Raw genomic sequence first — 26,834 nt, forward strand, 5'->3', positions numbered from 1 at the left:
CTATGGGGTAACTGCCAATAACGAAGGCTGGTCAGGAGAAAAAGAATTTATTTGCAGCTGCAATTCTTCAGGGAAGCATTAGTATAATCAGCTGGCCCTGCAATAGTCACCTGACTGGTCATTTTTATCTTAATGCTTAGGCCACAAACCTGAATACTCAAAGAAAGCGCTAAATGTAAAAGTAGCTTTTCATATTGTTTCTTGATTTCAGACTTACAGACATGCCAACACATAGTACAATGATAGTTTTGATCATATGATTTTGCCTGCTTAGAGTCTTTCTTTAAACTAAATGCTTAATGATGAGGCCAAAATAATTGAGAAGTCTTAAGAAATACAGATTTTAAATTAATTTTTTCCAAGTGACTCTGTGTGTGTGTGTGTGTGTGTGTGTGTGTGTGTGTGTGTGTGTGTGTGTGTGTCATGATGAGTCAATGTTTCTTTGGGAATTGAGGGTGGAAAATCTCAAAAACAAATGCAGGATGTGAAGTGGGGCAGGTCTAGCACCCAAATAATGCATAAACTTTTCCTACCTGCCTGTTTGGGAGTGAAAACATTAGGAGGGAGGGAATTAAACAAACCTTTTGCAGCAAGGAGAGAAAGAGAACTATAATTTCTGAACAAAAAGAGTGACAGAAACAAATTTCCCAAAGCAAAAATAAATCTGACCTCATTGTGCTTAGACAGGAAATTTCCCGTAAAACAAGGGAGTTTCTGAGGCTCCCACTGTTGAAAGGTTTTTTTTCAATTGGTGGGGTGGAGAGCTGCATGAATCACAAGACTCTCAGGCTCCCTTAGGAATGTGTTCAATCTTCCCATGTTTGCAGAAGCCCCAGAACTGTCCTAACTGCCAAATGATAGCTGATCTCATGTATTCCCTAAAAATAGAGGTATGCGAATCCCACTTGTTCTAAGTAAAGGTAATATGACACACTAAAGTGTTCCATATGCATAAGTTTGGAAAATGCTAGGTTAAGTAAAATTAAGTGTTTCTTTTTCTCACTTTTTTTTTGGCTGCGCCACCAGCTTGCAGGATCTCAGTTCCCCAACCAGGGAGTGAACCCGGCCACGGCAGTGAAAATGCCAAGTCCTAACACGTGGACCGCCAGGGAATTCCCTATTTGAGTTTCTTTATTGCAGGATTTCTTAGGTCCTTTAATACCATTGTGATTCTCCATTGGGAACGTTTATTGTACAGGATACCCGAAATTCATTTGAGATGTTTCATGGAGCACTAATTAACATTTCCCTAAACTAGTGCTCTGAAGAACACAGACCTAAATAGTCATCATCAGGGTGCGTGTGTGTGTGTGTGTGTGTGTGTGTGTGTGTGTGTGTGTGTGTGTGGTCGTAGGAGACAAGGGCCAAGAAGATCACTTGCTAGTTCTTGTTGTAACTTCAGGTCAAAGGAGCAAAAGGTGACCCAACAGTCCATAGCCATTTCCTGGCCTTGAAAAATGATCTCATAAATTCCCCTTTAGTTCTAAATTGCTAACAACTGTTTCAGACTCCAGTCATATCAGAGAACCTAGAGATCACTTCATCTAATCCTTCCATTTTACAGATGTGAAAACCGGCCTAAGGAGAGGAATTAAGTTGCCTGGAGTCACAGGTGAATTAAATTGCAAAGTTCGGTTAGAACCAGCTTACCTGTCTTCCTGTCCATTGATCTTTGTCCTGCTCTGTGGTGCCTCTTCATATGACTGAATCCACAAACTAGCAAGGGGCTGTTACTGCATGATTTTGACAAATCTGTCTATAATCAAAAACAAGATCTAAGGCCAGCGAATGGCCCATGTTATCTCAAACAAATCTCAATATGACAAAATAACTCCGACTGTCATGGGCATTTGAAGCAGCAGGATTTGACCTGTGGTTTCAACACCAGATTCTTAATTTACTTCTGAGCCCATAGCCTCATAGTGTCTTCCTTGAAAACTGAATTGTAAGTCATGTAGATGTCAATGGTCCATCTCTCTTTTAAATAGGTTTGTATTGTTCAAAAAAATAGTTCAAGGATTATAAAAGGTTCAAAGTGAAAAATCTCACCCTGTCTCCCACCCTCCCATTTCTCACCTTTCCTCTCCATATATTAGCCATTGGTATTAGTGTTTTGTGTATCCTTTCTTCATATCTTCATGCAGATATGGATAGAGAGACTTTTTTTTCTCCCTTATTTACACAAAATGGCATTATCTCTTTGTTAGGCACAACTCTTCCCCTTTAGCCTTAGTCTCCTCATTTAGAAAAAAGAGGATTGGGGCTTCCCTGGTGGCGCAGTGGTTAAGAATCCTCCTGCCAATGCAGGGGACATGGGTCGGAACCCTGGTCCGGGAAGATCCTACATGCCTCGGAGCAACTAAGCCCGTGCGCCACAACTACTGAGCCTGAGCTCTAGAGCCCGTGAGCCACAACTACTGAGCCCATGTGCCACAATTACTGAAGCCCACGCACCTAGAGCCCGTGATCTACAACAAGAAAAGCCACCGCAATGAGAAGCCCACACACTGCAACTAGAGAAAGCCCGCGCACAGCAACAAAGACCCAACGCAGCCAAAAATAAATAAATACACGTATTAAAAAAAAAAATCCCACTTGGTCATTGTATATAATCCTTTAAAAAAAAAAAAGAAAGAAAAAAAGAAAGAAGAGGATTGTACCAACTCTCTCCAGGGTCCCTTCTCTCTGACATTTTCAGACGCTGGGAATGCTTCTGAGCATTGACACTTGACAGTGTTTGGCCTTTTGGAAAGTCACACTTGTATGGCTGGTTTTGTTGGTGACCTCAAATTTAGAGCACTCAGGGTGTGGCTTGCAGACTCTGGTATTTCATGCTTTAAGAAAATCCAGTACAAATGTCAACATTTCCAAAGCAAATTAGGGAATGACTGTTTGTATTACAAACGAAACTTGCATAATGATTCACCAAAGGCATCTTTTATGTATTTACATATATTTATTTATTAGATAAATAATACTTGGTACAACATTCGAAAGAGTGTACAATGCGAACTCTCTGCCTTGATCCCAGGTCACTGAGCTCTCCTCCCCATGGGCCACCTTTGTCACCAGTTTCTTGTTTTCTTCCGTATTCTTTGTATATGCAGACATATCCGTATAGATCCTTTTCTGAGAAGAGCACTCTAAACGCATGGCTTTGCACTTTGTACTTTTCACTGAAAAAGATATCTCGGAAATCCTTGCACATTGGGACAAGTAGAACTGCCTCATTCTTTTTTTAAGGGTTGTATAATTTTCAGTGATGGATATACCAAAATAAATTAATCTAAAAGGGGTCGTTAGGGAATTTCCTGGCAGTCCAGTGGTTAGGACTTGGCACTTTCATTGCCGGGGCCCGGGTTCAACCCCTGGTGGAGGAACTAAGATCCTGTAATAATAATATAATAATAATAATAATGATGATGATGAAAGGGGTCATTCTTTTTTAACAGTGAACTCCATTTTTCCATGGATAATCTGATTTAATCCCTAAAGTCCTGTTTTCAGTTGCACTCTGTTATAGGAACGAGATTCTCTCAGGGTGCTTCCATTTCTGTGCAAACAGAGCAGGCATCAGTGCCTACAGACGAACTTGTGCCAAACAGAAGCTCACAGTTTTCACCTCCTAAATCTTTTTTTTTTTTCCAACCAAAGGTCTCACATATTTATTTCTGAGCCAACCTACTAGTGCAGAAACATACAAACAAAGGGAAAAATCATTTTCCCAATAAAACACATCCAGCTATCCAGATAGTGATGTTTTCAGAGTGATATGGTAAGAAGCAAGTGACTTGATACAGAATACATATGTGTGCCATCTCATGTGCAATTCCTTATAGAGCCAGCTTGATTCTTCTCCAACGTCTCCTCTTGGAGTTATATCTGATTTTATTACCAGTTTTCATCCGAATCCACTGGGGAATGGGACGATTCTGCTTTTGTTTCTTAGCCAGGAATTGCTTGATCCTGAAAGTCTTGTGAGAAGACATGGTGAAGAACAGCGTCCTTACCTCCTAAATCTTAAAGTTGAATTTCAGACTGCTTCAAGATCCTCAAAGCTTTATCTCTCTCTCTCCTTTTTTTTTTTTGGCTGTGCCACTTGGCTTGCAGGATCTTAGTTCCCTGACCAGGAATTGAACCCAGGCCCCACTGCAGTGGAAGCGCAGAGTCCTAACCACTGGACTGCCAGGGAACTCCCCTCAAAGCTTAATCTTCCTAATTTTTAGAATAAGTTTTTCCCTCTCCTAATTTTTACAATAAGCTCCTTTTTCTCTCTCTCTCCACCTGCTCCTTATTACTGAAGCTGAACAAACTAATGTAGCATTTTTATTTAAGCACCGAGCTTTTGACACCTGCCTCATTCTCTGAGGCTCTGGTGACCACTAGCAGCTCTTAGCCCGGGCAGTCCCCAGCTCTGCCCTCATAACAAGAAAACTTCTCTACAGTCATACTCACTCAGTTAATATATGATTGATTGGTTGGTTGAATGACATAATCCGGCACTATATACTCAATAAATAGTAGGTATTATGATTATATCCTCTATTTTTTTTTTTGTGCCCCAACTCAAAGAAAGAAGACATGACATCCATGAATATTTTATAATCCTAATCCTAGTTGACCTCTTATTTCAATTCAAATACTCACTTCTCTTAGTTCTGTGACATGACATTCTCCTGCTTTTCTTCCTACCTTATGAGTTTCCCTTGCTGATTCTTCTTCCTCTACTGGGCCTTTCCCCCATGTTTGGCAGTTTGTCCTCTTCTTTCTCGCTGAGGCATGTCAATGACTCCTGGGACTCCAGAGACAAACACTGTGTTCTGATGAACCCCAGATGGATGTTTTCAGCCCATATCCCTCTCTGAGCTCCAGACCCATGAATCCAACTGCCTCCCTGTCATCTCTTCCTGAACTGACTGAGATGAAGCCTCTGCCACCTAGAGGAATGAGAGCTCAAAACAGAAATAAAGGTACTGGGATGTAAGGTTTTGCTGGACGTCTGGAATTTGTACCGACTCTACTAGCTATTTCAGATCTCTTCTATCTTTTTCAATTCTTTGATTTTACTAACCCTTCCCATCCACTGACCCACCCCAATTAGCAGATCCTATCTTCTCCCGCTTCACAGAGGCCATTAGACAGCTCCCTCACCTCTGCCACCAAATCTACGATTTCTCCAGCCTTTTCTCCTCCTATTTAGGCCAATTTCCTACCTGAGCTTTGGCTCCTGTCACTTCCTAGTTCCCCAGGGGTCTTTTGCCAGTGAGAGTCCCCCCTCTCCATCCTCTCTTCTTTACCTGCTCTCTACTTGCTGCTTCCTATCAATGTTTACACATGTTCAAAGGTTCCCCAACCTAAAAGCCTCTTCCTTTGACTCCCTATCCAGCTTCTACTACTGCCCATTACCCTTCCCTTCACAGCCAAATTTCATGAAAATTTGTCTGTTTATTTCTACCATCTTTATTTCTACACCTCCCACATCTCAGCCTCCTGCAATTTTTTTTTCTTCCCACAATCTGCTGAAACTATTCTTGACAAAGTCAACACAATGTCTTCCATATTCTTTAATCCAACAGTCCTCATGTTGCTTTGACTTTTCTGCAGCATCTGCTGCTATTGAGCAATCCCTTCTTCTCCTTTCCTTGCTCTTTTCCTCACGACACTATTTCATAAGTGGTTCTGGGTGGCTCACTGGGTAATTGCCAGCTCAGGGATTGTATTTTCTTTCTACCTTCACAAACACCTCGTTATCTCTATCTCACCCTTCGGGTCTCAGCTCAGGGTGCCCTTCCCTCTCTGCAAAGACCAGTCCACACGGCTTCCTGTGCTTTGCCTGACTAGCAATTATCACAGATTACAATTAGATGTGTAGGGTCACTCTACACCCCCAGATTTTCCTCTGAGTCATATCTAATTTCCAGGGACACTGGTGGTGACAGGACACGGGGGAGAGTGGCTTTCTGCTCCTGAATATCACCTGTTATGCTGGCCAAGCTGAAATGTACCGAGAGGTCACAGTCCTCATGAATGCTAGTTTAAAGGGATCAGAATGCTTCCCTTCATCCTCCTCACATATTTACATTTTTTTCCCTATGTTTTTCCAGACTTTGTCCAAAGTGATCATTAGGAATGATTAAAGTAGCAGTCTCTGAGGGTGGCCTGATAGTGGCCACACAGCCTCTTTGTATGAAATTTTGCCTAGCAACCACTAAAGACACAAAAACAGTTATCAGGGCACTCCTCTCATCCGGGTTCCTAACTCCACCCCAGAAGGCCTGGTCCAGTTAAGGGGGCACAGCACCGGGCCTTGTGTGGAATGCACAAGCTCCCCAGCCACACTCTCCTCAAGTCTGGGAACACTGATCTCATCTAGAGGTCCAGTAGACCCTTGCAAACCTTCAGTGTTGTCTCTGTACATGAGTCCTTTCTGCTTCCCAAAGCCAGAAAAAGACTCCTCTTTCAGCTGGGTCCACCCTTCCCTGAGTTGAGACAACAAAAATTTAGTTCACCGAATGGGGGTAAAGGCCATGGAGAAAAGAAAATCCTGTGGACAAAAGCCACCAGTTAGTATTCCAAAGTAGCCTCCTGTCATAGTACTGCGGATCAGAATAGAGGGAAATAGGGGTTTGGAGGCAATAGATGAATCCAGAAGTGCCTGATGCCCTTAGTAGATAAATAGATATGGCAGAAGGAAAGAAATCGTTTTGCCAGTGAGTAGAAAAAGAAGGGCTGTTTCATCTTCAGCTTTACACAGAGGACTTTCTGGGGAGAAACGGGAAGAGTTTGTGATTGCTGAATTGCAAAGGGTATGAGTCATTTGTAAATATTAAGAAAAATAAAACATGTGCTTATGCCTAAATGTAGCTAGCAAGAAACTTAATAATCACCCACGTATCTCCCCTTAATTATCGAATTAATCTAATTACTTCCTACCATCTTTTGACCCTTCTCTTCCCACACATCCCCACTTATTATTTTTTACCTAAATGACACAACAGTCACCCGAAACAAAAAACCCACAGATAACCAAGAGAAGCCACAGGTTTGAGAAAGACTCCCGTTATATTTTCATGTCACTCTATATTAACATACCTCCTTCTTTTAGAATCTCAAACTCTGAGAGGAAAATATAAGATGTAAGTGGAAGGCAAAGTGACCTCATGCGTTTCTGCAAATACTGTTGGTTCTCCAAGGGTCAGGAAGCCGACTCCAGAGGCCTCTTGCTTTTTGATAATCCCTCAGGACACAGCAGAACAACATGCATAAAATGTCTGAATACAGGTGACTAAAACTTGACTCTACCAGGATGGAGTTTGTCCAGCTGCCTCCTCTCTCAACGCCAAAATGCACCTTGAAATCTGCCCCTTTTTGGTTTATTGAGAAAGATCTTAAACAGTTAAATATTTTTTCTTCTTATTGACATCCACACAGTGGAAATCTGGCCTTTGGGGGCGCCTGCAGCTGACTTTCTCCCATGATACTCTCTCTATATCTGCCTTTGTTTTTGAATGCTCTGCTTTCTTATTCTCACTTATACTTCTCTTTGGAGAGAGAGCTTTGGAGAAACCAAAATAATTGGACTCCAGGGAGAGGTGAATTGCAGAGCTGAGGTGTAAATGAACTGACAAAATACTTTTTCTCCATATCGTGTTTTTATTTCAAAACCTTGCTTAAAAACTGGTTTATAATTGAAGTATTCTATTTTTTAATTATTATTATTGCTATTAACAATTACTTATTGAGTACCTAATTAGTGAACATTGTACTAGGCTCTTCAGCTAGGTTCTTTCAGCTGATCGTCTGGCATCCATGAGAAATAGGAATTGCTACACCTATTTCAGAGATTAGAAAACGGAGTGTCAGAAAGAAAGGACTAGGGACTTCCCTGGTGGCACAGTGATTAAGAATCTGCCTGCCAGTGCAGGGGACACAGGTTCGAGCCCTGGTCCGGGAAGATCCCACGTGCCACAGAGCAACTAAGCCCGTGCGTCACAACTACTGAGCCTGTGCTCTAGAGCCCACGAGCCACAACTACTGAGCCTGTGTGCCACAACTACTGAAGCCCGCACGCCTAGAGCCCATGCTCCGCAACAAGAGAAGCCACCACACCACAATGAAGAGTAGCCCCTGCTTACCGCAACTAGAGAAAGCCCGCGCACAGCAACGAAGACCCAATGCAGCCAAAAAATAAATAAATTTAAAAAAAATTTTTTTTAAAGAAAAGAAATAAAGAGCTAATAAAGGGCAGACAGGGGCAAATAAGCAGAAAGCTAAGGAAGCTTAAGCCACAGGGCCCTCTCTTACATGGGCCCCTTTCAAGGCCCGGCACTTAATTCTGAATACATGAGTTCCTCTATTCTTCTCCTTAAGAAGAGCTTTCAAAATTGCATAAAGCTTCAGTTCCCACAAAGTCTGGATCTGTCCCTGGTGTGGAGCCAGTATGTGAACCCAGAATTACCTGACTTGGAAGTCTATGCTCTTCACACAGAACTATTGTTCATTGTAAAATATGAGTCAGAAAATATAACTTCTGCTCCCTAAATCTGCTGTAACCTTGAACACTCCAATAATCTTAATAGAGCACTCTGTTCAAATACCACTTGAATCACTCCTTCGGAGAATCAGAGACATCTATCAGCAGATACTCACTTACCACCATGTGGCAGGTGGGATGAGAGAGGCCCTGTAAGAGAGTAGTTCAAAGGACTGTCTTTGAAGCTGGTTCCCTGGGTTAGAATCCTGGTTCTCCCACTTTATCCCTACCTGTGTGTGCTTAGGCAAGTTATTTAACCTCTCTGTGCCAGAATTTCCTTTTCTGAAAAATGGGTACAATAACAGTTTCTACCTCATAGGAGTTTGTGTGTGTCTGTTTGTACATATATTAAACGAATTAAAAGGGTTTTTCAAACTGCAGGTCAAGACTCATCAGTGGGTCAGGAAATCAACTTAATGGGTTAACTGCATTTTTTAAAAAAATGAAATAGAATCAGAATACAATCTAACAGAAGATATCAGAATGCATTACACACAGTCAGGGTAGGTAATTATTTTCTGAAATCTTTGGTTTCCATTGTGTATGTATGAGTGTGCTGCATTGCTTTGTAAAATGTATTTCTTATGGTGAGTCACCACCCAAAAGTTTTGAAAACCTGAGTGAATACAGGCAAAGCAATTAGAAGTATACGAGGCAGGCTTCCCTGGTGGCGCAGTGGTTGAGAATCCGCCTGCCAATGCAGGGGACATGGGTTCAAGCCCTGGTCCGGGAAGATCCCACATGCCGCGGAGCAACTAAGCCCATGCACCACAACTACTGAGCCTGTGCTCTAGAGCCCACGAGCCACAACCACTGAGCCCGCATGCTGCAACTACTGAAGCCCGCGTACCTAGAGCCTGTGCTCTGCAACAAGAGAAGCCACCACAATGAGAAGCCCGCACACCACAATGAAGAGTAGCCCCTGCTCGCTGCAATTAGAGAAAGCCCGTGCACAGCAATGAAGACCCAACACAGCCAAAAAAAGTAAATAAATAAAATAAATCAATTTAAAAAAAAAAAGAAGTATACAAGGCTTCAAGGCCTGGGAATAATTCTCTATGCCTCTCAGTTCTGTCATCTGGATTTGAAGCTCCATCCTCTGAGCCATCCTTCCTTTTTCATGAAAGGTACACATGTTTACAGCTAAGTAGTTTTATCAGCCTGCTTCCTGTCTGTAGAATTTTGGGGGTACAACTTCTTTCATTTTATCTTCTTTTTGTCACTTTCGGTTCAAGCTGTCAATGTTTCTGCTGGTATAAAATTCTCAAGAGTCTTGTAGGCCTCCTGTGCATGTCATGGGAATTCACTCCAGTAGACACGAGGCTCTTCCTCTTACCTTTCCTGGATAATTTCATCTCTATTTTTTTCTTTTGTTGAGATGGCTGATGGGATCTGTGAGTCACACCCTTAATCTCTTCAAAGAGCCTTTTTGGTCTACTACAAAGAAAGCTGCTGTGAACATTCATGTATAAGTCTTTGTATGGACATATGCTTTCACTTCTCTTAGGTAACTATCCTGGAGTGAAATGGCTGAGTCATATGGTGGGTATATGTTTAATATTTTTTTCTTTAAATTAATTAATTTATTTTTTGGCTGCGTTGGGTCTTCCTTGCTGTGTGCGGGCTTTCTCTAGGTGCGGCAAGCAGGGGCCACTCTTCGTTGTGGTGTGCAGGCCTCTCGTTGCGGTGGCTTCTCTTGTTGCGGAGCATGGGTTATCGAGAGCACGGGCTTCAGTAGTTGCGATGTGTGGGCTCAGTAGTTGTGGCTTGCAGGCTTGGTAGTTGTGGTGCACGGGCTTAGTTGCTCTGTGGCATGTGGGATCTTCCCGGACCAGGGCTCGAACCCTTGTCCCCCTGCATTGGCAGGCCGATTCTTAACCACTGCGCCACCAGGGAAGTCCCTGTTTAACTTTTAAAGAAATCGCTAAACTGTTTTCCAAAGTGGTTGTACATTTTACATTCCCACCAGCATTGTATGAGAGTTCCAACTACTTCATATCCTCACCAACATTTAGTGTGGACAGACTTTTTAATTTTAACCATTCTAACGGGGGGATTACCTAATGATTTTAACAGCAGTTGACAATATTTGCTTGAATCAAATTCATTAGAGCTTGCAAAATGCTGATTTATTATTTCTACATTGATTAGCTGGCATTCTTCAGTAAAATAGACCTTTCTCTCATAAACTGAGATTACGTAGTTACCCTAAATATAGTGCCCATTAGAAAGGAGGTTAAATGTTTAATTCCTTCCCTTTAATTGCCAGTTTTCAAAACAAAGAGTTATTTTAATCCTTACATACCTTTTTGATTCAAGTAGGTCATTCTTGTTTTCCCGTTTTGCAATATGAAAGATATGACTATGAGACTCAAAAGGGCTTAAGGAAATTGCGTAAGGTCTCAATCTCAGCCAACAATCAAAAATCCTGATAAGAGTTTTTTTCTAAAATAAAAGTCTTGGTTGCCAAGGTACTCTGAAGACTCGTCACAGTATGCCTGTACTGGGCGCCTGCTTCCTAGTAACGTGCTCAGATTTACTGAGAAACATCTCATCTCCCCGCCATTAACTCCTTCCCTGACAGCAGGGTCATTACCCTGAGTGTCTCACAGGCTGTTGTGCTGCCCTTCCCAGCACCTGCTGGCGTGAGGCGGAAGTTGAACACTGTGGCGCAACAGGCCTGGAGTACTTCCCTTTGCCAGGAAAGACCCTTCACTGACTTCTGTCTGAGCAGGCTGCTTTTCTTTCAGAAATTAGAATTAATTAGGGCTGACCTCCTGGGCTCTTTTCCGAGCAAGGATGGGGCAGAAAGTAGCAAGTGGCAGAAAAGCCAGGAATCTGAAAGTGGGTTTAGATGGTGGAGTCAGTAAGGGACACAGAAGCTAAGGGGTAGATGGAGTGATTGGCGTTCAGCTGGAAGGCTCTGGAACAGAGGTAGCAGTTGCTAAAATGTTCAAATACATCTGTGTTCTTCCGTAAATAGCTGCTGCTCTGAGAACTCCCCACCCATACCCCAGTGCCTGTCTTCCTCCCGCCCTGGCACCCAGTCTCTTCTCTCATCACCCTCCCATGACTGTTTTGATTAGCTAGGGTCCAGGCTGAACTATGGTTAAATATTTTGAATAACTGCCCTGGGTGTGGACACAAAATGGATTGGAATTCTCACTGGTGTGACCTGGCACCTATACTCTAACTTGAACATGAACATGGTGTTGTCAACCACTGTTGAGACAGCCTAGATGCTGCCTACCCTTGGGGTCATGCACTCATGGGTACTGGGTTGTGAGGTCACATGTATTTCTTACTCTTGGGATCAAAAGTTTGAAAAACCCAAACTAGGGCATACCAGGCAAAGGAGGCTGAATGCAGAGGTACACAGCTTGTTTCTGGAAAGGAAAGACAAGCTGACTAGGCGGTAGGCCAGGCCGGAATGAAGGCTGTGCGACTCACGGTCAATCAACAGTGGCCGGGAAGCAGTGAGAGTCAGATGTGGGGCACAGGATGGAAAGATTGTGAATTGGAGGTCTGAAGTACATTGGGGATAAAAGAAAGAAGCATGTGTATTGGATGTATGGTTCAGGCATGAAGGAATAATCACCCCACCAAAGATAAAGCAAAAAACTTAAGTCCTGAAAGTAGAGGAGGTTCTTCATGGACAGACATATACAGGGAGCCAGGAAGAGACCAGGAAGGAATTCTAAGGGCTCCCTGCATTAGTAGGCAGTGGAGAAAGAAGCACTCTGAAGGGCACTGAGAAGGAGGAACCAGAGAGCTGGGAACTTGCAAAACTGGGAGGAGACAGAAATGCAAGAGTAAGGGCTTAACAGGCTGAAATATAATAGGTCAAGTAAGATAAAGGCCTCCAGATCCCTGGGGTGCCTCAGAAGTAGAACGGGCCTATGATTAGTATCCTGACTGCAGGGGCAAGCCTGGCTTGGTAATTCTGAACTCTGGGACCTTGGGCAAGTTACTTAAATTCTTGTGACTCAGTTTTTTCACCTATAAAATGGAGATAATAATTCCCTGGCAGTCCAGTGGTTAGGACTCAATGCTTTCACTGCCTTGGCCCGGATTCATTCCCTGGTCAGGGAACTAAGATCCCTCAAGCCATGCGGTGCAGCCAAGAAAAAAAAAGAAAACATAAAATGGATATAATAAGAACATCTACCTCACAGAGTTTCAAAAATTAGATGAGAGAGAGAGAGAGAGAGAGATACTCTCTGAACCGGGTTTAAAATGTTATTCATGCAACATATAAGCATATGCTAAATTATGGTAACTATGGTACCAGCTACCTAAAATTTTTTATACTTTCTGGGCTTGAGTTTCCTTGCATTGGTGTATAAACTCTAGAAACTCAGGAAAGAGGAAAGAAAGAAAGACAGCCATGAAGGAGCTGAATAAAGACAAATCTCTTTCTAATCACAGAATTAAGCACACATTAAATGGGGAATTTCCTGGCGGTTCAGTGGTTAGGACTCGGCGCTTCCACTGCTGTGGCCCAAGTTCAATCCCTGGTCAGGGAACTAAGATCCCACAAGCTGTGCAGTGTGGCCAAAAAAAATAATAATAATAATCACACATTAGAAATTGTGACATTGGCACCTCCACTCTGCCCTCTTCAGTTGCTTTTTGTAGTTGTTTTTGAGACTAAACTTGCTTCCCTGTATTTGTGACTTTCAGAGCACAAGCCAGGGTCACTAAAATAAAGATTTCTCACCCCTTAGCTGCACAAGCAATACTTTTATTCTGGCCTGGATCCTTTTCCAGACTTCTTTGTGGGCCCGAGAACCAAATAAGGTAATACACTGAGGCAGGCATGGAAGTTCAGGCGCCACCGAGGGGGGAAGAGGGTGGAGCTGAAATCAGAAAAGGAGCCTCAGGAACTGAGCTGACTCAGGGGGCCGGGCACAGCGAGGAAGGACCACTGTTCACGTGACACTTTGTTCCTTAGGGTTCCCGGAGGAACGTGGGGAGCTGAAAAAAAACACACACACCCAGAGACGTCAAAGGCAGTCTTTCCAAATGGCTAAAATTTCTGAGCATTACTGCTTTCCACTCAAGTTATCACCAGGCTTCAGAGCCAGACTTGAGGTTTGGATCCCATCTCCATCCCTTACAAGCTGTGTGACCTCGGGCAACTTACTTAACCTCTCTGTACCCCAGTTTCCACTTACTTTAAATGCTACAATAGGTCTTCCCTGGTGGCACAGTGGTTAAGCATCCACCTGCCAATGCAGGGGACACAGGTTCGATCCCTGGGCTGGGAAGATCCCACATGCCACGGAGCAACTAAGCCCGTGCGCCACAACTACTGAGCCTGCGCTGTAGAGCCTGTGAGCCACAACTACTGAGCCTGTGTGCCACAACTACTGAAGCCTGCGTGACTAGAGCCCGTGCTCCTCAACAGGAGAAGCCACTGCAGTGATAAAGTCCACCTGCCGCGAGGAAGAGTAGCCCCCATTCGCTGCAACAGAGAAAGCCCGCGCGCAGCAATGAAGACCCAACGCAGGCAAAAATAAATAAATAAATAAAATAAATTTATAATAAATAAATAAATAAATGGTACAATAGGGAAATTCCCTGGCGGTCCAGTGGTTAAGACTCACGCTTCCACTGCAGGGGGTGCGGGTTTGATCCCTGGTCAGGGCACAACCCTCATGCCACACGGTGCGGCCAAAAAAAAAAAAAAAATCTAAATGCTACAATTACATTTTATAAATCCGGTAAATTCCAGAGAAAACCACAGGGTGAAAATTATTGTGTGTGCTGTCGGGGGAGCTGCTGCTGCACTGGAGAAAGGTATTCGGTGGGGGAGCGGGCGGTGCCAGGGAAATAGAATTACATGCTCTCAGCTAACTCACAAACTTCAGTTGTCATGTGACATATCCCCAGACTAGGAGAAATTAGATAATCAACTGATGAGTATTGGAAAGTAATTATGGACCAATTTAAAATGAAAGTTTTAAACCCAAGTTATTTTGGCTCTTCAGTAAAAAGAATTTTCATTAATTTTTATTAAATGTAATTATAAAAAATTAGACCATACAGAGAAATAAATAGCCAAAAAAAGAGAAATCTTCATCTTACCACCTAGAGGTAAATGCTATTATTCTGGTATGTAAGCTTTCCTACTATTTCTCTGAGTCTGTGTGTGTGTGTGTGTGTGTGTGTGTGTGTGTGTGTGTGTGTGTGTATAGGGCATATGCACACACATGTAATACTTATATATTTGAAAAATAAATCATACCTGCATTGTTCTGTAACCTGCGTGGGTTTCTGTGGGGGTTATTTGCTGGTGGCTGTGCGGGGAGAGTGTTAAGAATAGTTGTGAATCCTCTTAAAGTCCACTAAGTGGCCATCAGCCTTCCCAGTTTCCTTACACACGTAATTCCTCTTTGCTGATTCAGTGTTTCCCAACCTTTTTGATTCTGTAACACACTTTAAGAGGACTAAACTTTCCCAGGACACAGCATGGTGAATGAGAGGAAGTATAACCTGAATAGAGCCATAAACTATAACCTGAAATGAACAGGTTATAGTTCATAAATGAACAGATTATAACCTCATTTGCTGGCCCTGCCCCTTAAAGTTTAAAACAAAAGCAAACAATGAAAGCTCATGAAGCAAGCTACAGAATTTTATCTGGAGAATAAAGCTTTATCTGGGTATATTTGTAATTTAAATTCTGAAATATGTGGCAAGCAATCAGCAGCAATCTAGACATCCTAGGGAATGTACATCAACTATACTTCAATAAAAATAAAAATAATAAAAATAAAATAAAATAAGGGACTTCCCTGGTGGCACAGTGGTTAAGACTCCACGCTCCCAATGCAGGGGGCCCGGGTTCGATCCCTGGTCAGGGAACTAGATCCACATGCATGCCACAACTAAGAGTTTGCATGCCACAACTAAGAGTTTGCATGCCGCAACTGAGAGTTCGCATGCCGCAACTAAGGAGCCAGTGAGCTGCAACTAAGGAGCCCCCATGCTGCAACTAAGACCCAATGCAGGGCTCCCATGGTGGCACAGTGATTGAGAATCTGCCTGCTAATGCAGGGGACACGGGTTCGAGCCCTGGTCTGGGAAGAAGATCCTACATGCCGCGGAGCAACTGGGCCCGTGAGCCACAACTACTGAGCCTGCGCGTCTGGAGCCTGTGCTCTGCAACAAGAGAGGCCGCAACAGTGAGAGGCCCGCGCACCGCGATGAAGAGTGGCCCCGGCTTGCCGCAACTAGAGAAAGCCCTCGCACAGAAACGAAGACCCAACACAGCCAAAAATAAATAAATAAAAATAAATTAAAAAAAAGAAAAAGACCCAATGCAACCAAATAATAAATAAATAAATATTTTTTAAAAAATGAAAAACAAAATAAAATAAAGTAAAAGACATGCTAGGGAAGGCTGAAAAGAGACCAGGAGCAGGGGGTGCAATTCTGTGGTTCCCTACCTTCCAACCTCCCTTTGCTCTAAGATCAAGGCTGGAAAGATTGCAGCAGAGCCTCTGGGCAAGTGTGGGGAGGGCTGGGAATGAGAGCTTCACACTCATTTTTGATGAACATTTATCATCTTTTATGTGTCAGGCTGGCTTCAGGCTTGTGACAGGAAGGGATCTTGTGGCTGAGAAGAGGTTTAGGAAGAAGCTGGGAGCCAGCCTGTCTCTTCCAAGTTACTGAATGTAAATGTTCCGTAAATGTTCTGTAAAATGCTACACTATTTTGATATCATCGACAGCATAATTATTCTTTTTCTTTCTCGTCTTGCTCTCCTCTTGTGGATTCTCTCCTTTTATTTTCCTTTTTTTCTGACTTTTTTTAAAAGTTTTTTTGATGTGGACCACATTTTTAAAAATAAATTTATTTATTTATTATTTATTTTTGGCTGCATTGGGTCTTTGCTGCTGCGTGCAGGCTTTCTCTAGTTGAGGCAAGCGGGGGCTACTCTTCGTTGCGGTGCACGGGCTTCTCATTGCAGTGGTTTCTTTTGTTGCGGAGCATGGGCTCTAGGCGTGTGGGCTTCAGTAGTTGCAGCACACGGACTCAGTAGTTGGGGCTTGTGTGCTCTAGAGCGCAGGCTCAGTAGTTGTGGCGCACAGGGCCTAGTTGCTCCGCGGCATGTGGAATCCTCCCGGACCAGGGCTCAAACCCATGTTTCCTGCATTGGCAGGCAGACTCTCAACCACTGCGCCACCAGGGAAGCCCCACCTGCACTTTTGAACACAGAGCTATAAATGTAGGAGTTCCCACAATCCCCGTAGGTTTGATATTCACCAGAATGACTCACAGAACTCAAGAAACCACTATACTTGCTATTCCATTTTTATCATAAAGGATGCAGATCAGGAACAGCCAAATAGACAAATGCACTGGGCAAGTTCTGGGAGGGTCCCCGACACAGTGCTTCTGTGCCTTCTACTTGTAGAATCAGGGTGCATCACCCCTCCAGCGTATCAATGTTTTCACCAACCAGGAAGCTCCACTGAGCTTCAGTCCAGGGTGTTTAATGGGAGTGTCATTGCATAGGCTAGATTGATTAAATCAATGGCTCCATGATTGAACTCAATCTCCATCTCCTCTCCTCTCTCCAGATTGGGCTGGCTCAAAGCCCCAACCCTCTAATCATGTGGTTACTCAGGAAATTCCAAGGGTTTTAGAAGCTCAGTGCCAGGAACCTGGGACAAAGACCAGACAAACTCTTTTTCACACAACAGTTGCCTTTTCATTTTCTTAAAGAGCACTTTCTTAATGCTCTTTATCGCACCAACATTTTTAATTTTGATAAAGTTCAACTTTATTTTTTCTTTTGTTGCTTGTGCTTTTGGTGTCATATCTAGGAATCCATTGTCAAATCCAAGGTCATGAAGATTTGCCCCTATGTTTCACTGTAAGAGTTTTATGGTTTTAGATCTAATACTTCGGTGATTGATGCATTTGCAGTTAATTTTTGTATATGGTATGAGGTAGGGGTTCAACTTCACTTTTTTTTTCATGTGGATATCAGTTGTCACAACACCATTTGTTTTGAAGAGACTATTCTTTCCCCATTGAAAAGTCTTGGCCTGTGGCCCTGTCAAAAATCAATTGACTATAGATGTATGAGTTTATTTCTGGACTCTCAATTCTATTCCAATCGTCTATATGTCTATCCTTATACTAGTACCACAATGTATTGATTACTATAACTTTGTAGTAAGTTTTGAAATTGGGAAGTGTGAGTCCTCCAAATTTTTTCTTATTTCTCAATATTAATTTTGGCTTTTCCAATTCTGCAAAAAGTCTCTTGGAATTTTGGTAGGGATTGCACTGAATCTGTAGATTGCTTTGTGTACTATTGCGTATCTTAACGATATTAAGTCTTCTAATCCATGAATAGGGGATATCTTTCTTGTTACAATTTTAAGTCTGCTATGATACACCTTTGAAATATTTCAGAGAATTAAATGTACTAAATGTACAAATGTTGTTGATACATTTAAAAGAATGAAATCATTCAAGTGTGTAAATAAAGTTAATTGTTTAGGGAAATTCTGCTTAACTTCTGATTCTATTAAAGATTTATCTAAGGACAGTGGGAATTACTGATATTATTTAAAAAATTAGATCCTTAGAAAATAAAATAACAATGATTGGAAGTTTACCTTAACTTTACAGAAAGAACTGGATTTCAGAATTTGAAACTTCGATAAATTTAATATTAATCAAAACACTAGAATCAATCATTATTCCTTTCCAGACACAAGAACACTACTCAGAAAATAAAAAGTCCAGGGAGGGAATTCCCTGGTGGTCCAGTGATTAGGACTCCGTGCTTCCAGTGCAGGGTGCACTGGTTCAGTATCTGGTTGGGGAACTAAGATCCCGCAAACTGCTCAGCACAGCTAAAAAAAAAAAAAAGAAAAAGAAAAGAAAAGAAATCACGCATAAGTACACCTCTTACTCATAAGTATACCTCCTAAAGATTCCTAACCACCATTAGATATTCCCCCAATATCCCACCTCTTAGAAATGATGAACGTTAACTTTTGAAGGAGGGGGGGAAAATCTCCTGAGTGCACATACTTCTAACGTACCATTATAGCAGCTCTCTGAGCCTTCCAGAGAGAAATATAAGTACTCAATTAATGTTTATTGACTGAATGAAAGTGATGGATTCAGCTTTGCTTCACTGAAAGCACTTAGTAGGCACTTTGTAAATACTTGTTGATATACGAATAAATACACGTATAACATGGACATTTTACATATTAATGAAATTTCAAAATTATTCCTCACTTTGTGCTTCAACCACACTGGCGTTTTTTTTTTTTTAATTCCTCTAACTTACTACAGGAACTTTACATATTCTGTACCCTCTTCCAGGAACATTCTCTCACTGCTCTCACAAACTTTGCCAGATATCTCCGGCTTCTGCTAAATCCTCACTTCCTCCAGGAAGCCTTCTTTGGTTTACCTAATCAGGCCAATCTTTCCTATGATATGTTCTTAAGACACCATTTCCCTTTTCAGACCATTTTCTACATAAGTAATTTCACAACTACTTGTGAGATTCTTTTTTCTAATTCCCCTCTATGTTGGAACTTAGCCCCATGATGGTAGCCTGAGACTCTGTTTTGGCTTACTACTTTTTCCTCCAAATCCATCTCAGTGTTTGGACAATAGAAGGTACCTAACAAATACTTCTTGACTGAATGAATGATTGTTAAATATGTGATATGATCTAAAAAACTGTTTCAGGGAATAATATAAAAATACATAAAAGGTGGTACCTCAAAGGATCAAGGCAATTAGGTTTAAAAAAAAAACTTTAAGGGCTTCCCTGGTGGCACAGTGGTTAAGAATCCACTTGCCAATGCAGGGGACACAGGTTCCAGCCCTGGTCTGGGAAGATTCCACATGCTGCAGAGCAACTAAGCCTGTAAGCCACAACTATTGAGCCTGTGCTCTAGAGCCCGCAAGCCACAACTGCTGAAGCCTATGCGCCTACAGCCTGTGCTCCACAACAAGAGAAGCCACTGCAATGAGAAGCCCGCGCACTGCAACGAAGAGTAGCCCCTGCTCGCCGCAACTAGAGAAAGCCCGCATGCAGCAACGAAGACCCAAAGCAGCCAAAAATAAAATAAATTTTAAAAAATAAATTAATTAATTAAAAACAAAAACAAAAACTTTAAACTATGTGATTTGCAGAAACACTATTTTCACATAGTTGTCCCGGATATAGAATTAAAACGAGTTTTTAAATGATTATTTGTTGGAATTGTGTGAGGTTATTTTCCATTTGTCCCTGTAGATCAACACTGTCCAACAGATATGTGAGCCAGACATGTAATTTTAAGTGCTCTAGTAGCCACAGTCAAAAAGTATAAAGAAACAGGGAATTCCCTGGCAGTCCAGTGGTTAGGACTCTGTGCTGTCACTGCCAAGGGCCTGGGTTCAATCCCTGGTTGGGGAAATAAAATCCCACAAGCCAAGCGGTGCAGCCAAAAAGAAAAAAAAGGTATAAAGAAACAGATGAATTTAACTGTAATAATATAGTTTATTTAACCCAGTACATAAAAAATAATCATTTCAACATGTAATCAATATAAAAATTAATAAGATATTTACATTCATTTTTAATACCAAGTGTTTGAAATCCAGCATGTATTTTACATTTACAATACATCTCAATTTGGACTCAAATAACCACATGAGCCTAGTGGTGGTTGTATTGGACAATACAACCCTAGATCAATTCCCAGTCTTTGCCTTCCTCTGTGCCCTGGGAGGCTGACTTATCAGTTTTCCAGATAGCTTTGGGCAATAGAAGGCACCATCAAAAGATGGGACTATAGGAAGAGAAAGTAGTCCAGTTATTTCATCTCTGGTCACCCCCAACCCCTGCCCGAACTGGGCTGCCACAGTTCCTCTACCTAAGGCCATTATGGCCTCTCTTCATAGCTACAGCATTTGTCTGGTTCTGGTAACCCTGCTCCCTTCCATGACCCACTCGGCCTAAGAGCTGCCTCTGGGAGTTCCTCCCTCCTCTGTGAGTTTCCTTAACCCTGCCCATAATTCTGTAAATAATTACCTCTTCAGTTAACCCTTTGTTGAGTACATCACGTGCTTCCTACGAGGACATTGACTGAAGTAGTTAAGAAACTATAGGTCTACACTTTTATTAGCTTTTCCTTCATGGATACTGGAAGTCAATCACAATACTGAATGTTTTAATTCTTATACATAGATGTCAATGCCTGGTCATCAGTAATTCTTTTTTCTTAAAAAAAAAAGCACTCAGGACTTCCCTGGCGGTCCAGCGGTTAAGACACCATGCTTCCAATGCAGGGGGCCCGGGTTTAATCCCCGATCGGGGAACTAAGATCCCACATGCTACATGCTGCGCAGTGTGTCCAAAAAAAACAAGAAGAAAGAAAAAAATACAAATCTGGGAATTCCTTGGCAGTCCAGTGGTTAGGACTTTGCACTTTCACTGCTGAGGTCAGGGGTTCCATCCCTGATCAGGTGAACTAGGATCCCACAAGCTGCACAGCAAGGCCAAAAATTAAAAAATTAAAAAATTTTAAAAACTTAAAAAAATTTAAAAAGCACTTAACCTACTGTATAGCACAGGGAACTACACTCAATATTTTGGGGTTTTTTTTTAGTTTTTTAAAAATAAATTTATTTATTTATTTTCAGTTGCATTGGGTCTTCCTTGCTGCGTGGGCTGTCTCTAGTTGTGGCGAGCAGGGGCTACTCTTCACTGCGGTGCGTGGGCTTCTCATTGCGGTGGCTTCTCTTGTTGCAGAGCACGGGCTCTCGGCGTGTGGGCTTCAGTAGTTGAGGCATGTGGGCTCAGTAGTTGTGGCACACGGGTTTAGTTGCTCCGCGGTATGTGGGATCTTTCCGGACCAGGGCTGGAACCTGTGTCTCCTGCATGGGCAGGCGGATTCTTAACCACTGCACCACCAGGGAAGTCCTAGATTTTTTTTTTTTTGGCCACACTGCACACCATGTGGGATCTTAGTTTCCCAGCCAGGGATGGAACCCACACCCCCTGCAGTGGAAGGGAGGAGTTTTGTTTTGTTTTTTTTAATTTATTTAATTTATTTATTTTTTGGCTGCATTGGGTCTTCGTTGCTGTGTGTGGGCTTTCTCTAGTTGCAGTGAGGGGGGGCTACTCTTCATTGCCATGCGCGGTCTTCTCATTGTGGTGGCTTCTCTTGTTGCAGAGCGTGGGCTCTAGGCACGTGGGCTTCAGTAGTTGCGGCACGCAGGCTCAGTAGTTGTGGCTCATGGGCTCTAGAGCGCAGGCTCATAGTTGTGGTGCACGGGCTTAGTTGCTCCGCGGTATGTGGCATCTTCCTGGATCAGGGATTGAACCCATGTCCCCTGCATTGGCAGGCGGATTCTCAACCACTGCGCCACCAGGGAAGCCCCGGAAGGGAGGAGTCTTAACCACTGGATTGCCAGGGAGGTCCCAGAATTTTTTAAATTTTTATTTTATTTTTTGGCTGCGCCACACAGCTTGCAGGGAGATCCCTGACCAGGGATTGAACCCAGGCCATGGCTGTGAAAGCGCCGAGTCCTAACCACTGGACCACCAGGGAATTCCTTATACTCAATATTTTTTAATAAACTATAAAGGAAAAGAATCTGGGGGGACTTCCCTGGTGGTCCAGGAGTTAAGTATCCACTTTCCAATGAAGGGGACTTGGGTTTGAGCCCTGGTCAGGGAAATAAGATCCCACATGCTGCAGGGCAACTAAGCCTGCGTGACACAGCTACTGAGCTCGCGTGCCTCAACTAGAGAGCCCACGTGCAGCAAACTACAGAGCCCACGCTCTCTGGAGCCCCTGCACCACAATTACAGAGCCCACTCGCCCTGGAGCCTGCGTGCCACAACTAGAGAGAGAAAACCTGCAAGCCACAACAAAAGAGAAGCCCGCATGCCACGACTAAGACCAACGCAGACAAGGAAAAAAAAAGAATCTGGAAAAGAATATATGTATACCTACATACACACACATATATATATATATATATAACCAAATCACTGTACTGTACACCTGAAAGTAACACCACACTGTAAATCAACTATACTTCAATTTTTTTTTTAATTAAGAAGAAGCACTTAGGGGCTTCCCCGGTGGCGCAGTGGTTAAGAATCCACCTGCCATTGCAGGGGACACGGGTTCGATCCCTGGTCTGGGAAGATCCCACATGCCGCGGAGCAACTAAGCCTGTGCACCACAACTACTGAGCCTGAGCTCTACAGCCCACGAGCCACAACTACTGAAGCCCGCGCGCCTAGAGCCCGTGCTCCATAACAAAAGAAGCCACTGCAATGAGAAGCCCACGCATCACAATGAAGAGTAGCCCCTGCTCACCACAACTAGGAAAGCCCGCGCACAGCAACGAAGACCCAACGCAGCCAAAAATAACTAAATAAAATAAATAAATTTTTAAAAAAAAGAAAAAAAGAAAAAGCACTTAACAAGTTGGTAACAGGTGAATTTTAGAAATGGACAATAACTTAGAGCCATGGTTCTTGACTTGAGGTAGTGAGATGTCAGAGTAATTTCTGTATTTGGAATCCTTCTGTTCGCAAGTGACAGGAAAAAAAACCAACTCAAAGTGGCTTAGGCAAATCAGGGGAAGAGGTAGGGAACATGTATGTTCAAACAACTTGGAATCTCACAAGTGGAATTGGGTTCAGGGCTTCATAAACAAGAGCTTTAGCGCTCCTTATTCCCCATCTCTCAGCTCTCCCTCTCTTTAGGTTGGGTCCACTGCAGGCTGCTTCCTCCCTACTAGAAGGAGGATGGCTGGCAGGTTCAGGACCCCACTAGTCGGAGGAAAGGAACACACCTCTCTCTGGCTGGCCTAGCAGCAGCGCTGGCAAGATAGCTAACAGTTCATGGAATTAATACTGTACATCAATAATTTCTGCTGCTCTTATAAATTTATATGGGCATTTTTGGCAGTGTACAACTTGCAGAGCCTTAAATTGGAAGGGTTTCTGTAAAAAAGATAATAGATTATGGCTATAATGCAGCTAATACAGAACCTGATGATAAAAAGTTAGCCCCAGGAAGTTATCCTTAGAGTTCAAATTTGCAATCACTTTAACCAGAAGCCCTAGCACAATTTTATGGCTTGTAAAAAATATGGAAAATGAAAATTGTTTTTTTTTTTTTTTTTCTTTTTCTTAAAGTTTTTGATTTAGTTTTTTGCGTCCAAGAGGCAGGGGAGAGAGCATTCTAACTTTAATAGGTGTAGATTTGAAGAGTGGGCTCTTCTTTTTCATATCTTTTTAAATTTATTTATTTTATTTATTTATTTTTGGCTGTGTTGGGTCTTCGTTTCTGTGCGAGGGCTTTCTCCAGTTGCGGCGAGCGGGGGCCACTCTTCATCGCGGTGCGCGGGCCTCTCACTGTTGCGGCCTCTCTTGTTGCGGAGCACAAGCTCCAGACGCGCAGCCTCAGTAGTTGTGGCTCACGGGCCTAGTTGCTCCGCGGCATGTGGGATCTTCCCAGACCAGGACTCGAACCCGTGTCCCCTGCATTAGCAGGCAGATTCTCAACCACTGCGCCACCAGGGAAGCCCTGAAAATTGTTAAAATCTTACATTCTACACTTAGATTGTGGCTATTAAAAATTCTAAAATTACTGTAATTTCTAAAGTTACAAGTCCCATTAGCTGAAGGTCTGATTGGATTAGTCATCCATTCCTGAACTAATGGGGGTGGGGCAGGCCACTAAGAACCAGGATGATTTAATTAACTAGGGGTGCTCATGTCTCTACCCCTAAAAATGTGGGGTGTAGGACCCAACCACACCTAAATCAATAACGTGGTCTACTGTGAGGATGGTAGTTCCTCAGAGAAAATCAAGAGATGTTTGTTTACTACCACATATGATCCCCATTCTTTGTCCAAGAAATTCTGCTATGTCCCGTTGAAGCTTCCTATGGTTCTAGGGTCTAGACAAGAGTGGTTGGTTGGTGGTCGAATAAATTTAAAGGAACATTAAAATATTCCATAATTTAAATGGATAATTCACTTGGCTGCAGTTACTAGAAGACAGAAAGTGTGTGTGGATGGCCAGAGGAGGTTCAAAACGTATTTGAGAATACAGTTGGAGGGATTAAGAGTGCTCCATTGAGGACTGCCCTGGTGGCGCAGTGGTTAAGAAACTGCCTGCCAATGCAGGGTTTGATCCCTGGTCTGAGAAGATCCCACATGCCGCGGAGCAACTAAGCCCGTGCACCACAACTACTGAGCCTGCACCCTAGAGCCCAAGAGCCACAACTACTGAGCCCGCATGCCACAACTACTGAGCCCACATGCTGCAACTACTGAAGCCCATGCGCCTAGAGCCCGTGCTCTGCAACAAGAGAAGCCACCACAATGAGAAGCCCGTGCACCGCAACAAAGAGTAGCCCCTGCTCGCTGCAACTAGAGAAAGCCCACGCGCAGCAACAAGGACGCAACACAGCCAAAAATAAAATATAATAAGTTAACAAAAAAAGAGTACTCCATTGAAAGATGCATGCTAGACTAGCATCATATGCACAAACAACAACAACAACAAAAACAGGAAAAATGGTGGCAAAGAATGGGATACTTTGGAATACTAAAGAATGAAATGTGAAAAGAACACAGCATTTTTTTTAGCAAATATTGTGCCAGCTGATTTACATACATCATTTCTTTTAATTAATTAATTAAACAAATATGTTTTGATCACCTGCTGTGTCAGGCTTGTTTCCAGGTCCTGGGGATGCAGATGTGACCGCAATAGACCAAAGTTGAAGTTCCTGTGAGGGTAGACAGCACATAACAACCCTGCATTGATGTAATTATCCCATTTTACAGAGAAGAAAGTAATCTTGAGAGAGGGTAAGGGACTCTTCTCCAGACACTTTAGCAGTAAGTAGCAGCAGTACTGTGGTCCAAATCTAGGACTGTCTGACTTCAAAAAGGGTTCGCTTTGATAGAAGGAAATAAAAAGAGGAGAAAAACTTACAGAGCAGGAGGGGAGCAAATCAAAGCAAATATAAGTGAGCCAGAAGAGAAAAATAATTACAGAAGGAAAGAAAAATAGAGAAACAGAAAGGTTTTGCTAGAATCCCTCACCTGGGAAACACCCCAGGTAAGGCCAGCTCAGGGCCTGGCTCACCGTACTGCAGTTCCCATTCTCCCTCTTTCCTTGGGAGTATGAAATGCCCATTTTACAGGTGTTAAAACTAAGGCTCAGAGGCATTAAATCTTTGTATTTTTCCCCCACTATGGATAAACCTTTTACAGGCATAATAAGAGAATATCTGGGAGAAACAAAACAAGTAAGTAATTGGTATATCTTTCAGCTAATGGTGGAAAAATACAAGTTATCGTTTCTCTTGAAAGCAGATTTAAATAAGTTTTAGCAATAAGTCAGACTCCACTGAAAGAGGGTAGGGAACACCAGGCAAACTTCCTAGCTGAACTCACTGTTCCGGCGAAGGAGATTTTGGTGATTTTTCTGACACCATCGCGGTATTTCTCTCCCAATAGTTAATCTTGTGGCTCGGTTTTTTTTAGGTGAAGTGGGAAACACAGGAAGGTGTGAGTGACCCATGGACCCCACCCCTGCCCCCGGTGCCGGGGTGGGGGGGCTGAATTTAAATTCAATCTTCTTCAGGAACTTCCTTGTACTTTTATTTGCTAAAGGTGACAGTTTCCGCATGGCCTGACCGGTCTCATTTGCGTTTGCGTTTCTATTAAACATTTCAAGAGTCCAGGATGATGCGCCATCGTCTCCGCCAAATCCTGCAGTTTGGGTGAGGGGTGGGAAACCAGCCAGAGTTCGGCAGACTTCCCAGGTTTGGGCTTTTCCCTAAGTGTGGGACCCCGGTGGGCACAATCTGGTGACAGCTCGCTCACAAACAGCTCCTTGACCTTGGGAGCAATTCCGAAGCACGTTTGTGAACGTGACGGTCTCAGTTCCAGCCTCACCGCTCACGAGGATGAAGTAATCAGTGAATTCATCTAATACTTTAAACTTATTAGGAGCAAAACGCTCTATCAGTGTTTGGGAGTGACGGCGGAGGTGTTATTAAACCCCAGCCTATTTGGATGTGAGGGACAGGGGACTGAGAATAACTCAAAGGTCAGCAACTGGGGCATTACACCCAAGGGAGCTCCGGGCCTGAGACAACCTGAGCCCGACGCAGCCTGCCTCCACAGACAAGGCGGTACAACCAGAGCGTGCTCCCAGCAACCGCTGTTCTCGCTGAGTTTGTAGCCATTACGTCACAGCCTCCTCTGCCCCTCATT

The 26,834-nt window shown here is 43.0% G+C and overlaps 1 pseudogene across 1 annotated transcript; it reads right to left on the bottom strand.

Annotated features, from left to right (window-relative positions):
* Nucleotides 1-372: 372 nt before the first annotated feature.
* Nucleotides 373-26,787, bottom strand: LOC309607780 (large ribosomal subunit protein eL39 pseudogene; annotated as a pseudogene). Its single transcript, XR_014249668.1, has 2 exons — nt 25,267-26,787; nt 373-13,510 (listed from the first exon to the last, which is right to left on the bottom strand). The product of XR_014249668.1 is annotated as a large ribosomal subunit protein eL39 pseudogene (transcript).
* Nucleotides 26,788-26,834: the final 47 nt, after the last annotated feature.

Source organism: Balaenoptera borealis (genome assembly GCF_965194805.1).
Source record: "Balaenoptera borealis genome assembly, chromosome: 12".
Taxonomy (NCBI): Eukaryota; Metazoa; Chordata; class Mammalia; order Artiodactyla; family Balaenopteridae; genus Balaenoptera; species Balaenoptera borealis.